The sequence below is a fragment of the Choloepus didactylus genome, chromosome 16, assembly GCF_015220235.1.
Source record: "Choloepus didactylus isolate mChoDid1 chromosome 16, mChoDid1.pri, whole genome shotgun sequence".
In the NCBI taxonomy this organism is placed as follows: Eukaryota; Metazoa; Chordata; class Mammalia; order Pilosa; family Megalonychidae; genus Choloepus; species Choloepus didactylus.
In genome coordinates, this window is record NC_051322.1 from 85,022,136 (window position 1) to 85,038,171 (window position 16,036).

Consider the following 16,036-nt stretch of genomic DNA (forward strand, 5'->3'; position numbering starts at 1 on the left):
CAGAGTCATCTGTCTTCAATCTGAGGTACAAATAAACAAAAAAAAGTTTCCTTGTCTTTGATTGTTGTTTTGAGGAAATTCATTTCAATCCCAAGTACCCATAAGTCTCATGTTTTAGAAGTTCAAAGAGCAGAGGCCACCTTTGATAATGCTATGCTACAAAGTAGAGTTATATAATGATTTGAAAGGGGAATAAAGATAACAGCAGATTAACAATATAATGGTTTAAGGCTACTAGGTGGATTTGGCTACTTGGATGATTAACATACTATATTTGGGGTGACAGATGAAATTAGTGAATCTATTGATACCAAGAAGTTCTATGCATACCTAGCTCAAAATGTACTTTTACAACTTCTACTCAAGTGGAACAAGAAGTACCAGCTAAACAGCTGAGACTTATATGCTTGAACCCAGCCTGTCAGGCCAGCTTTTCCTCCTTTGTGAAAAGATTCCACCTACAAAGATTTATCTGACCTGAGCTGACATCAACCTCAGTACTAGTGTTAACATTGTGGCAGCCACATTCAATTGTGAACATTGGGAGAAAGAGTTGGGGGAGAGTGAAAGGATAATTACAGCAAACTATGCATTAAAAATAAGAGACCAAGGTGACTAGCTTCCATGTGTCTTTGTATTATTGTAGACCTCATCATTAGCACATTAACTATAGTTTTTATCTTCTTTGATTCATGAAACCCCCATGCAACCTTAAGTTAGTTTGAGTAGATATCTTGTTGGCAAACAAAATAACTAACTTAAATAAGGGCCAAATAGCTTCAAGACATCTTAAACATGATCCTTCAAGATCAGTTTTAGTTGTGTCTCTTCATGGTCATTAGAAGTTTCTCATGGTTGGTGGTAGGGGAGAAAAAATAGTTCTCCAAGGTGGTTCTATGTTCAATCAAAAGTCTTGAAGGAATGGGAAATGGAACACAGAGGACCACATCAGAAGACTTAAGTTTGTTGTTCTAAGAATGAAGTATGATGTTAGGGTTCTTTGGCTTCAAGTAAGAGAAAAGGACTCTAGTTAATTTAAAGGGCTTGCAGGAAGGATATTGGGGTAGCTGACAGAATTGAAGAGTTAAATACTGAGTTAAGAAAGGCAAGGCCAGTATTTCTCTGCATTTCTAAGATCCATGACACTCAAAGACCCAAGAAAAAAAATATCTGACAGCTGGTCTAAGGAAGCAGCCCCACTGTTTTCTTTGTGAGGGGAGTATACCATGATTGACAGCTAAATTACACCAAAGGTGACAGGAAACAAAACATTCCTAAACCTCTAATGTCCAGAAGGTAACATACTGCCTGAGATTAATGTCAAATACATATATGATCCATGTTTCTTCTACATGATGGTGGTTATTTTAAACCCTTGATAGTAGGTACCATCTATGAATTTTAAAAGCTATTAACAGACAAATGGATAAACAAAATGTGATATATCCATATAATGGATTATTCAGCTATAAAAGGCCTGAAATTTTGATCTATGCTGCAACATGAATGAACCTTTAAGACATCATGCTGACTGAAATTAGCCTTCACAAAAGGACAAATACTTTATAATTTCACTTATGAAATATCTAACATAAGAAAATTTGGAGACAGCAGGTAGATTAGAGGTTAATTGGGGCACTGATGAGTGGGAGGAAGGGGAGATTTTGAATAATGGGTATGGAGTTTGGGGTGACAAAAAATTTTGGTATTGGAAGGAGGTGATTGTCCTTCCAATTATGAACATAGTGTCACTGCATTGTACACTTAACAGTTAAAATGCCAATTTATGTTCTATTTGTTACCACTATACAAAAAAAGCCCCCATACTAAAAAGGTTCATTTTTCTTTATAGTTATGACAGCAAGGAATCAGAACTCAATGATATCTTGCTCCACTAAGTAGATGAAATTCAGTGACAGCAACACATCCTGAGAACATGGCTTTAAACCTGGTGTTGATCTGCCAGGACTCTGTAAGCAACAAAGGCAAAGAATACAGTCTTACCCTACAAAGCACCATTTGAGGTAAGAAATTTGATTATCCCACAGAGAAGACCTCTGACCACCATAGCTTTTCTTACTGAATAAGCCATCAGTCCAGCTTGCTTGTTTTAGATTGATTGTTAGTCCAATCTTTGAATAACAGTTAGTCTTTGAATCATCTTACCCTCCAAAGCAACAGAGAGAATTGATGGGAGAATTGCTTGATATTCAAAACCAGTTTATGAAAGTCAGATGCTCATGGCAGATGCTGCTGGGAACTGAATCATGCCCCCAACAAAAGACATGTTCAAGTCTTAATCTGCATTCCTGTGGATCCTCCTCTAGCTCCTCCAGGACCTTTCCACAATCTAGCTAATGCTGATATTGGGGGTTAACATACACAAATCTTCATTTCTATTCCTGTGGATATGAACCCATTTGCGAACTGGAGTTTCAGAAGGTGTTATCAGTTAACTTGTGCCCAAACTGAATCAGGTTAGGTTTTTAATTCACATAACTTGAGGACTTGTAAAGACAGGAAAAATGGAAACAGAGAGAAGCCAGGAGTCAGAGAAGGCCACAGAAGGAGACCAGGATATCACCATGTGATAGAGGCTGGCCAGCAAAAGAATGCTGTCAGATACTTGAGAATGCATGGCTTTGCTGACACCTTGGCTTGGGACTTCTAGCCTCTCAAACTGTGAGCCAATAAATTTTCATTGCTTAAGCCAATACCTTGCATGGGTTTATCACAGCAGCCTCGAAATTATGAAAGTTGCCCATGTCAAATTCTTGTGATTTATATTCCCCCAGAGGATATTACTGAGTAGTTGGGGATGAGAAAGATCATACCTGATGGTCTGGAGGGGGCAAGTCTGAAGTCTCAAGGCCTTACAGAGCATACTTATTCCATTATACCCCAAATTGTTTTGCTTAGATCCAGATTGATCAGGCTTTTATTGGTGCTGAGAGCAGAGGAGTGTTCAATGCAACTGAGAGGACTGAGGGAGAATCCACACAGCCTGTTGTCAAAACAAATTAATTCATTAGTTCAACAAATGCTTGATAACATCCTATATGCCATGCAAACCCTTGGGTACTGGGCAATCCAGAAGTGGCTAATGGAAGTCTCGGCCTTCAGGGCTTGTTCTAGTAACATAAAATGGTAACACCTGCAGTATTCTAGGTAGAAGGAAGGAATGAAGGTCAAATGGTAAAGGAAATAGTAGGCGGCACTAGTAATGATGGTTGAAGAATATATGAGGGGGTGAAGGGAATGAACCATTGAGAAATCTGGACTAAGAACTTGCCAGGCAGAGGAACAGCCTGGGCAAAATCCTTGAGGTTATAAAATATTCAAATGACACAGATTTTCAAGACATCCAGCTTTTGAGGGAGTAAACCAGGGATGGTGGTAAGAGATGAGGTAATAAGTAAGAAGATTCCAGATAAAACAAGTCCCTTGAGCCATGGCAAATTTCAGATTTTACCTGGAGTGAGATGGGGAACCACTGAGGACTTTGAGCAGAGAAATGTGACATGAGTTGACTTACATCTCAGAAGTTATTTTTGGTTGAAAAATGGTAGGGGAACAAAGAGGTAGCATGACAGATGCATTTGTAGTCCACACAACAATACAGATGTTACCACTGGAGGCTGTATGAGGAAAACCAAGATATACAGGACATTGAAGGAGATTTGATTTGAGGTTTGAAAGTAAAAGGTGATATAGATAATACAACAATGACTTTGTTCTGAATAAATAAGGTTAAAAAATTTTGAGATGCAGCAGGTGCAGTTTTAGGTGGGGAATAGTTCAATTCAGTTTTGTACAAGCATGTTTGTGATGTCTATCAGAATTCCAAGGGGAAATGTCATGTTAGATGCTGGATAAGTGCAGGACAGAGGAGAAAGCTTTCTTCTATTTGGACTAAGTGAAATGGCCAGAGACGGACAAACAGAAGATGATAAAATTTCTCAAGGTGTATGTGTGTGTGTGTGTATTCTACATAATAAGGGAATAGGTCATGTGTTCAAGTTTGCTCTAGGACCTAAACTAGAATAAATCTCTCAAATACTTAGCATAATGCCTGGCACAGGGCCCTGTAAAGTCAGTATATATTTCATTATCATAGTCATCTTTTGAGATGGATGCAATTAACCCTATTTCCTAGATTGTATAATGAGATTGTATCCCTAACTCATTACAGCTGCCGAGATATAGGGTAGCTGTCCTTTTGCATACCAGCAGAGCTTATAAATAAGGGGCCCTTTCTCCCCATTAACCTTACTGATTTCCTGAGAACAGGTACATACTATGGGTTATAGGAACCCATGGTTCCCTACCTATGATTCTGAATTGTTGCTTACTCAGTCAACACCCTTAGTGCACTGCATGCTGCAATTACACTGAGAGCTTTAAAAATACCAATGCCTGGTCTTAACTCTGGAGATTCTGGTTTAATGGATCTGAGAACTTCAAACACACAAACATTTCTACTATGCAGTTTTGGTTGAGAACTACAATTCCACTACATTCTCTTGTACTGTACAGGCTGGAGAAGGACTATCGTGAGAGTTTTTTGTGGGTACTTGATTGATAATCTCTAATTCACATAGGATTTGTAAGACAAAATAGTCAGAGGCCATTTTTCTGCTCATTGTGACAAAGTTTTCTGTTTCACTATCTAATTACTTCTCTGAGTGTTGGAATTTGGGGAGCAGCAACAATTTCTTGATGCTTGTGTCTCTGAGGAATTACAGGTTTAAAATTTTTCACTAGGTCCCTCTTGATAATCCAGCCTAGAACCTATTCCCTTAGCCATCCCAGTGAGCTAAGAACACTCAATTGGCTATTCAAATTCTTTCTGAATGACAGTTGGAAGTATCTGCTATACTGATATATCATTTGGGACACAGATTAAAATTTAAGAGAATAATTTACTATAGACATTTCAGGTTACACAGTGGCTCCTTCAAAGCCTCATGGAGAGACTTAAGTCCAATGATTCCTATATTGTTCAGCCCCAGATCCAAATGAGTTAAAGTTGACTTTTCTTGTAGAAGCTTTGAGATATGATTGCAACCAACTTCTGTTATGCTGCAGCACCAAAACCTAAAAGATATCCACATGGAAAAAAATCTGTTAGTCCTTCCTGGCTTGATGCTCCAAATCCAAAACCCTCCACTCTCAATCCAAGAACATGAAACTGGTTTAGAAATGGAGAAATGGGAATAAAATCATGGGGTGGTGTGGTACAGGATATTGCATGCCCACCCACCTACCCAAAGAAATCCATGTCTTGATCCTCAGAATCTGTGAATGTTGCTTTAAATAGCCAAAGGGATTGTGCAGATGACCAAATTGAGCATTTTGAGTAGGGGATATTATCCTGGATTATCTGGGCAGGTTCAATGTCATCACAAGCACCCTTATAAAACAGAGGTAGGTGTTTCAGAACAAGGAAGTAGATGTGATGAAGAAAGCACAGATCTTCTAAGTTTATGAAAACTCATTCAATGCTGGGGTAATAGAAAATGGTCCAAATGAGACTAAAGTCAAGCTTTGAAAATTTAGTAAAATGGAGGCCTGGATTAAAAATATGTTGAATTGAGGTTAAAATAAAAAAAAAGACCAATCTAAATTTCTGGGGACTCATATCTTCTAAAGAGATGCAAACTTTGTAAGGTTTATGGTCACAGACACAGTTTTCTCACATGAAATTAGGGAAGAAAAGTACGTATCTCAACTGGAAGGATTAAATGAAATCATCTTTGGCAAGGCCTTAGCATGATACCTGGCACACAAAAATTGCTTAATAAGAGTCAGCCATCAATATTTTGATTTTGTTTAGATGCTTTGGATGACAACAACATAATTCAATTTTTAATTTGAATATAGGGTTAGCAGGTGTTATTCCATATGGAAGTTCACATTATTTTGGGGGGAGGATTTTAAGACAGGATGGGAAATCAATCCTTTCCCTCTACTTATTTCCTACTGTAAACTTAATACTTTAAATTTTAAGTGAGCAAATAATTTCCAGACACTGGATGCATTAAAGTATATCTCTGGTTAAAACTACTTATTTGGAAAAGCAGTTGCAAAGTTAACTCCCAGGAGGTGATTTTACAGGTGACAAGAGCCCAGGAAGTATCGACACTAAATAGAATTTCTGAATAGAAAACATGAGCACAACACTGTTTTCTTTTTATTATTGTCTTGACTACAATTTTAGTATTGACAAGAGTATTATGTTAAGTTTGCTGCCAAATATCCCCATTTACCCTCAATTTTAAGTAGAGTTTACCTGACACTGGCAAGAACACAGGTTAAGAATCAGATCTGGAAACTAGCTACACTCTGCAAATCCTTAGAGAATTTTCTCATTGCTTCCTTTAATTTTTTTATCTTCCCTCTCCCCAGGTCTCCTGGGATTTAACCACTTAACCAGCCTCATGACTTGGGATATTTATAGGAATTAAGTTTTGTTATATCTTTCCTACTTGGATCCATGGTGTGTGTGTGGGCATCTGTGTATCTGTATACATGTGCTTGTGTACACACACTAAGACAGCCATATGTTACTTACACAAAGGTCTGTAGCTTGCATTCAGGGTAGCACAAGCTGTTACACAAAAGTTTCACCCCTCCATCCCTGAGGTCATTCTTTGTCAAGCACAGGTGTGTCAGCCTTTGGTTGACAATCAGAGTAGAAGCAAAGTCCTTGCAGCAGCCTTCTGTGAGGTGATAGTCTTCCAACCTGCAGAAGCATCACACAAGTGGTAAGCTGGTGAGAGCATTTCCAAAGTCCAGACCTCTTGGCTGCCACAAATGCTAGAGGGTATTCAGCTAGCACCCTACTTAGTTTCCCCTCTTTCTCAAGTGCTAGTGAACATAGGCTTGAAGGAACAGCAAGAAAAGGGCACTGTGCAAGAGCCACGTACCTGGTAGCAGACATGGAAAGCCCATCTTTCATCAGTAGGAGTTTCCATGTGGGTTGCATGGTAGACTGCCAAGGCCAGGTGTTACCATTACACTTCTCTCCAGAGCCCCTGAATTAAATGGAGATTCCCTACAGGAAGAGAGAAGAGACTGATGACAGCCTCTGTAGGGAGCACTCGGGGTGGGTCAAAGTCATACACAGCAATTTCACACCTTCATCAAAGCTCACTGGATGTGAGGTTCAGGCATGTCAGGAACTGGCTGATTTTGAGGGCTGAGAAGAGTTCAGCCCATTGCTGAGTGGTGGCTGAACAGGATTCCACTCTGCAGGAGATATGGAAACAAGCCATTCTCAAGGATCCAGACACTGTAGGAATGTCACCCAGTTTTGCATCCCACTCACTTCATTATCTTTTACACCTTGGCTGGAGTTATTTTGAGCCATAGTTCACAAAGTGTGTCCACCTGCATCTGTATCATCTGGGATCCAGATGGAAATGCAAATTCTCAGCTCTCACCTTTGAAATACTGACTCAAACTCTAGATGTAAAGTCCAGTGATCTATGTTTTAAAATACCCTACAATCATCTGGGAGACATGTTAAAAAGATTCCTGGGTCACACTCCAATAATTTGATTCAGAGTACCTGGAGTGGGACACAAGATTTGCTTTTTCACAGGTTCCCAAGTGAATCTGCTGCTGATGATGATCTGGAGATTACAAATTGATAATCACAGAGAAGTCCTATTAAGTATATTATGCAACATAATGCACACTTTATTCCCAGAGACATCATGTACTAATGAAACTTCATTGGAACAGTATAGATTATCACTAAGGACTGTAGACTGTGAGTTTCTCTTAAAATTTGTTTTCTTATTACCAACTCTGTCATTTGCTATGTATGAAATCCTGGGCAAGTTACTTAACTTAATTCAAGCCTCAATTCCTCCAAATTTAATTTGGGAATAAGTTTTACCCTCATGTTTTGTGTTTAAATTTCACAGTTCACGTCATATGCCAACTGGAGTACATGCACCTAGATAAAATTCACTAAAACTCTGCTAAAAACACTTAGACCCTAAACTATAACAAAGTAACAAAATCTTAATAAAAATCTTATTAACCCATTCAAATGAAATAAGCAAAAAAACATATACAAAATCTCCTTCCCATATTGAGTGTCAATTTACTCATTGAAAAACACATTAGTGATCAAAATTTTAGAGTCACAGTATGCTTGCCTCCCCCCCCCCACTCCCGGCTAATCCTCATATGAAAAAGAAAGTCATTGATGGTGATAATAAGGAGGGGAACACATGGGTTTGGACCTTATTTCATTCAATCCCCAAATCCTTATGAGGGATGTATTATATCTTTTAACTTATGAGAAAAAAAAGGCTAGTTAAACAGTCAAAGGTGGTATTAGCAGAGACAGAACCAGAATTTGAGGCCAAATTCTCACAAACACTGTCTCTGCTAGCATCATAGTGGAGTAAAGAGAGAATAAATATAACCTCATGACTGATCATCTCCAAGTCACCAAATAGGGAACTTCCTTAAGGGAGCTCTCCCAAACCCCAAGTCTACTGGGGAAGGGGCAGCTGGGTGCTCCTGAGGGGTCCTTTCCTGGAAGGATGAGGTCAGGGGCTGCTATCCTGAATCATGACAGGAAACATGAACTATGAATAAAAACTTCCTGATAGAAGATAACACCCAGATTCTGAGAATTTCATTGGACTGAATGATGTTGTGCATGCTTGTCTGGGTTGTTCATTGCTCAAGACTCTTGTGACTAAACTCCAGTCCATATTCTATTCTTAGTAGCACTGTCTGGAATCAGAATAAGAGGCCATTTTAATAATCCACCCAGAAATACTATATAGGCATGTGGCAGCTCTCCTTGGGTGATGAATTTTTGGTGATGGTGAGATATACTGAGATATTGAATTTTACATTTTGGGTGTCTCAAGACCTCACTCAATGATGGAATCATATCAATGTGGTCATTGATTTGAAGGGTCAGATGAGTCAGAGTCTCTTGACCTCTGAAAGACAGACAGAAGTTCTGATAAGCATCCACAGAGGAGATATTTTTGAGGATAGGAAAAGGAAAACAAAGGAGATTTTGATCTTCTGTACCTATACTGTGTACAAATAGAAACAAAGGACTGCACTATGTTTAATCCTTATAAGATAACAAAAGCTCTAATATTTTTAGTCATCTCAAACTTTTGCAAAAGGAAAATAAGTCATAAGCAGTCATTTCCAACAAAAGCTGTTCTATGGCTTTTTGGAAAAGGCAAGGAATGGAATGTCTCTTTTCCCTGAAGTCTTTACCAATGAGCCCATTTCATGAACACTGTTTTTGGCAAAATGTTTTATGACTGTAAGGAGATTTCTTACCCTTAAAATCAGGATCACATGGCAAACACAAGGCTAAATAGAGAAGAGCTTGTATTTCTCTATATCATGGAAGAAAAACACAAGAGGATAACTCCTGCTGGAGAAAGTCTCAATGAAATGGAACTTCATTGATATGTAAGCTAACTTCAAAGAGTCTATTGTGTTTAGTTCCTCCTTTCCCACCAATATAAAGTCAAGAGCCTTTCCTAGCATTGTCATCTACACAAAAATTATGTCCATGGAGACCCATGAAATGTTGGCTTATATGGACAAAACCCACTTTGTTCTGGAAGCATTTAAGTGTGTAATTACCTTATTCTATGTTTTTTCCTCAGACCTCCCCTTCCTTACCAGCTTTACCTGTTTGTTGTGTTTGTGTGTGGTCATTTTTGGATACACATATAACAAATTCAAGTGAAAGTCTACTTTTACTACTCAGTACTCAGTCTTCATGTTAGCCCAGCATGCTCTTGCCCTATGTCTGCACTGGTGCTTCTCTACTAGACGTGAGTTTGCACTCTAAGGAACACTATGCAATGAATGCAGACATTTCTTGGTTGTCACAACTGAGGGTAGGGTTGTGTGGAGGAGGCATTGTTATTTATATCTAGTGGGCAGAGTCAAGAGATACTGTTAAAACATCTTACAATTCATGGAACAGTTCCCAGAGCAAACTATCCAGATCATAATGTAATACAGGTTGAGAATCACCACCTTATATACAATTCAATTGTGGTCATAATAGAATTAAAACTGCTCTCCAAATTTTGATGGACTTTATGGTGTTTTGTGGACAAACTATACTTCATATTGTGTTAAATTATATAATTCTCCCACTAGATAAATTTAAAGGTGGGAAACATTTCAATTACTTGTGTCCTGAGAATCTGGTGGGAGTCCTGGCAAGGGGATCAAACATTGCCCTGAAATTAAAAATGCAAGAAACATTCTCATGCCTTATGGGATTTGAATCTAGGGATTTGCTTCTATTTACACAACCTCCTGGAGATTACAGATGGAAGGGGTTACTTTTTCACAAAGCATTCTCACTGATGAGTTACTAAGGAAGGTTTCACTGATGTCAAGAAATAACAGATTATTGTTCACACCAAACAGGAAGCAAAGGTCCATCCAGAAAGGAAGGATGTGTTGATCACTCTGGGCCCTGCAGGGAAGAGGTGAAATGGAATGTTTATAAATGTTGCTGGAGAGGAAGCCAACATTTGTCCATCATGGTGAAAACATTTAGGGGTGCTGTGGACATACCCTCCTAATGAATAGGTATAACCCTATAAGTTGGATGAATCACTCATTTAGCATGACAATGGGCAACTCATTGTGTCAGACATATCACTGGAGAAAGAACTAATAATTTGCAAAACAGAAGGAGTTAGAATAATTAAAAAATCTAAACACATCATTCATAAAAGATTGAGATCAATATACAAAGCAGTTGGGAATATTTGAATACCTTATGGTATGTCCATTCAGGTTATATTTTGTCATTTATCAAGCTGGTTTGCAACTATAGTTGTTTTCCTAAAATGATATACACTAAAATTTGAGGAAACATTAATTAGTCATATATTCATATAAACAGACACCTCAGAAAGTATTTTCTTCCTTCTGGTGTTCAGTTCTGGGTGGTGAAATTTTGTGAGTGACCCATAGTTTCTTTATATTTGTCAGTCTTGTCTTCATGTTCTGTATATCCATAATATCTTCATAATCACAATAAATTATTTTGAATTTCAGGAAAATGGTGAGGGCACTTGAAACCATAATATGTCACAAAGCTAAAACAGATTTGAAATGTTGACTAGAGAGTATTATCTGAAGGCTTTTCATGGAGGAAAATGTACAAGTGTTGAAGGAAAATAATAGATACTGTAAGTTAAATATAATGATAGTACAACACAATTGAAAGTAGCAGCTAATATTTAAGCTTTTATATACAAAGCACTTGGAAAAATTTGAGAATAATAAATACATTTACAACACACAAGTCTGAAGTAGGCATTATGGCAACTTGGAGATGATGAAATAGAGGCACAGAAAGTATCTAACTCACTACACAGCTGGTAGAAGAGACATAATTTAAAGTCAGAAAATCTGACTCCAACATCTATGCTCATTTCCCACCATCTTGTATCACCCAGCTTGTAATTGAGTGAAACCTATTTCAAAGCAAGTTAACCTGTTTCCAGAGCCTGAGAATTTCATCTTAACTAATAATCAAAATAATATTTCCAGCACTTCCTCTCACTCTTTTGACACTTTGACATTGGCCGTCAGCTACTCTCACTTCAGATGGATGATGGTACCTCTTCCTGAAGAAATGCAAGAAGAATATACAAGAGCAAGTTTGAGAAACTTTCACAAAGGCACCAAATGGAAGGGTAATTTGAGCCACTGTGAATCTCACCCCCACACTTAGGAAAGCTCAGAGAAGGAATGAACCATCTCTAAAGGGAGGGAGTTTCATTAGCAGTACTGCTTTAACAGGAAGGCTATACCTACTAGAAATTTTGTGACTTAATTTAGCAAAAGAAAATCAGATGGAACTCAGATTTTTGTAACACTGGAGTCTCTTGTGGTGTTAAAACTAGGTTTCACCTTTGTTTTACTAACCAAGTCTTGCACAATCAAATCCACATATTCAAAATAAGCCATTTTACTCTAAATCTTTAGGCAACATATATTGCAAAGAGCTGTTAAGCCATAATTTGTGCCTTTTCAATGAGCATGGTTTAGATGCCCTGGGTAAAAGTAATCAGAAACACTTTAGGGTTATGTTAGCAAAGTTTTATCTTGATACAGAAATCAAGCCACTAAACCAGCAAACCATTCATTCTGACTTTGTCACTGAAGGAAGTGACCTAATGAGGAAACTTCATGATTTAAACATCTTGGGAAATATAGTCCAGCTAGACTGTCAGCCTGATAAAAAGGGTAGATCAGAAAGGAAAGTGAAAAATGGAAAACAAAAGCAAGCTTTCATGAAAAGCATTAGCTTGTGTTACAGAACAGAATTACCATATAAAACTAAAGACATCCACAGGATTTGTTCTCTTTTTCCCATGCAGGAGCTCAGCACCCAGTAACCAAACTATGGTTAACTAGCAGACATTCAGCATTGGTGCCTTCATTACTTTTAACCATACCAAATTTAATAAAGGAGACTATTGAGTTTGGGAGCTTCAATGAGAGAGAGGGGAAGTTACTGCCATATTTCCTTCTTCATTCTAAACATTCTTAGATAACTCTAAGAGGGAAAATTTAGAGAAGGTATTCCATCATTTGAGTGAGAGAAGATGAAAAATATCAGGATATGCAAGAAAGGGCAATGTCTTTGGATTGCTGGTAATACTGAAGGAAGAGAAATTTTTACACCCAACTCTGATGGACCTGATATTTCCCAAGGGTACTTCAAGATAACAACTCCTTTGTGAAAGAAGAGGGACCGTGAGTGAAGGTCAATGGAGTATTAATAAAGAGATCTCCACCAGGAAAGGAGAGGGAATTTCATTCTTGCACAATAAATATGCATAAGGATTTCAGATAAGTACCTTGAAAAAGAGGTGAGTTGATAAGATTTGTAAGTATGATGGTAAACAGTATATATATCAACATAAGATATTTGGAGTGTGGCCACAGCAATTTAAAAGCCAATAGACCTGATTTCTTATCCCAGTGAAACATTTTTCTGAAGCCAATTTGTTAACCTGGAGATAGGTTGACACTTAGATATGTTGATACTCAATACACTCATGATATGTTGATACTCAAGATACTAAATATATGTTGAAACTCAGATATGATGATATTCAAGTTATGTTGATACTCTGTCTTCATCAACATCCTCCACAAATGAATTGAAGTGAATATCAAATGGTGTTGGGGTAGGGAAGAGGGACAGGGAAGAAACAAAAATTAAAAGAGAGAGGAGTGAAAGGAATTTTTATGTGGGTGATATGAGGACAGTGTTCTTAAAACTTACTGGAGAACTACAAGAAACACATAATAGTGGCCTAACAACCTTTTATTATATCTCAGATAAAATGAGCAGACTTGGGAAAAAAGGACAAGCACAGTGAAACACATGGTAATATAGGACAGAAAGGCAATACCTGGGTCTATTCATGGATTTGATTATAGAAACATAATATGGCTCACCTGACTGCAACACAACAAGCTACCATTAGGGTTTCCCCCCAAAAAATCACTCTTTTAAAAGCCAAAACACACACCATATTATAACAATGTGGTAAAACAGAAAGATGAATATACAAGTGTAGATTGGAAAAGTGAGGCAGCTAGGTCTATGGATCACCTAGCAGATGATACAAACCATCTTCCAGATTCTTTGTCAAAACCTGGGTGAAATTAGTAGAGGATGCAAAGACAGTGACTTGTTTCCATATAGATATGAAAACATAAGCCCATGCCACTGAAACCTTCCAGTAGTATTATAACTTCTGCTTCTACCTGTCTCTGGCAATTCAATTGAAATTCCCACCATTCACATGTTTAACTCATTGAAATTGCTGCATTGGGCTGCTGTGGAGACTCACTGGGAATGTGGTGACCCACACTCCCATTTCTTTGATTTCTCTGCAAAGCAGAATAAGCAAAGAAAGTGAAAAATGGAGTCAGTGAATTGAGGGTGCTTAAAGAGAGAAAAATGATGAGCTTAGAAAAGAGTTAAATTGAACAACTGATAGAGCCTGGTCTCAGTCAGAACATAGGTGGATTTAACTTTAGAGAAGGTGTAACATGAAGGACAAAAATTGGTGCATGTAAGCACAAAAGACTCAAGCCCAGAAGCTGAACTAGAATGACTCTAAGAGGCTTTATATACCAACAAATAAGAAAAAGTCTAAGAGGAAGGTGTGCACTAGAGCCAAAAATTATAGAGTTGTTCATGAGTCCATGTAGTTGTACTGTCATCTATTTGGTTTTCCTTGGAATTCCCTGTCTCCACATATAGTGCAAATTCCCCAAAGGAAGAGAAATAAAGACATACAAACACTAGGCCCATTTTATCAGTCAATACTATCCTTGAGTCTCTAGATATAGGTATTTGCAACCTTGTTAAATCACAGAACCACTGATAACTAAGAAATAAATCATCCCCATCTTACAAATAAAAAGACCTGAGATTGCACAAGAGGAAAAAGAGCTGTTCAAAGTTATATAAGGGGACATATCAGAGGCTTCTCTCCAAGTCTGTTTCAACTTTTGTATAAAAAGGAAATTGACCTGAAACCTCAATAATCATTTAAGGCCTTATATGCAAATTTTCAAAGAAAGAGAGGAGGAATTCTACTGAAAATACTTAAATAAAGGATAAGTAAACAGAACAGGGAAATGAAGTAGGGAGCAAGCTACCACTCACCTCCTCTGTACCTGGTCCTTCTTCCCAGCTATGAGGGCTAACAGGTATAGACAATCTTCAATATATGAGGTTTTCCTTTCTACCATGCTCTCTGATTGGCTCCTGGGTCCCAATCATTTTGCTTAGACCTATCTTCACACACCACGTTTATTGATAGTTGGAGAAAATTCACTCAACCTGATTAGCCCTTACTCTCAGCCAAATGAGTATCAACCTGGAATACACATTAAACTCACCTGTGTCTCCTCCCTAGCAATTCTGATTTGCTGTTCAAATCAGGGTTGCCCAGACATTGGGGTTTTTTAAAACTTCCTGATGACTGTAGTTCCAGCCAAGTTTGAGAACAGCATTACTGGAGGTCTTTATTTCTTTATGCTGCTTTCAACCACTGCCTGGGGTACTTTCCTTTCAGTCTGAAGAACTCCATTTGCAGGCCTATAATTAATCTCCCTCAGCTTTTGTCTGTGAACATCTTAATCCCTCCCTCTCTTTTTTTGATCCTTAAGGTAAGAGGGACCATTTAATATTCATCTTTGGGCTTAAGGAAAAAAACAGTTCTGTACTACATTTCATATCTCTTAAATATAGGAAGAGTTTTAGCAGTTCAAATCTTTTCAATTATAATATGAAACTTCTTACACTAGGATTTACTTTGAAATGTAATCTAGAGCTGTACCAATTATGACATACATACACTGGCAATTTAGCACAAGTGCATGCTTTAAACTTAATCTGTAACAATAAATTGCTACATTATCAACCCTGGGGAATTCTGTCCCTTCTAGTTTCTACTGTATCCCTCAAGTCTAAGTTACAGAGTATTTACAGAGCCTTTGATTTATGATACATTCAATGAAGACACATCCTATTTTTATGTTTGAAATATGGGTGGTGAACTACAGGTGGTGAATCACAGGGGGTGAACCATGGGTGAGTCAAGATCAAAGGAGGGCATTTACAGTGTTATCAGAGATTTAAACCTAACCTTGAATGTCTGCAAAACTTTATTTAAAATATTTCTATAAATTAAGCTATGACTTCTGTAAGAGTGATATAACACATTTTTATTTATATAAAAACTAGAAATTAGAAGAGATTACTTTCATTAAATCTAACTTATTAGAATAGTTTTCTTAATTCATTCTATAGTTTATCCACTATATCATGTTGATAAGCATACATTTTATTAAAACTATATTCAGCCTTGTAACATTACTTATGACTTCTCTGTGATTGAAGTAAAAGCTACAGCCCTAACCTGTTTTCTTTTTACACAGAGGATAAAATGATTACATGTTATCTGTA

The 16,036-nt window shown here is 37.6% G+C and overlaps 1 pseudogene; it reads right to left on the bottom strand.

The window, feature by feature from the left end:
• Positions 1–1,942: 1,942 nt before the first annotated feature.
• LOC119511415 lies at positions 1,943–14,817 on the bottom strand (annotated as a pseudogene).
• Positions 14,818–16,036: the final 1,219 nt, after the last annotated feature.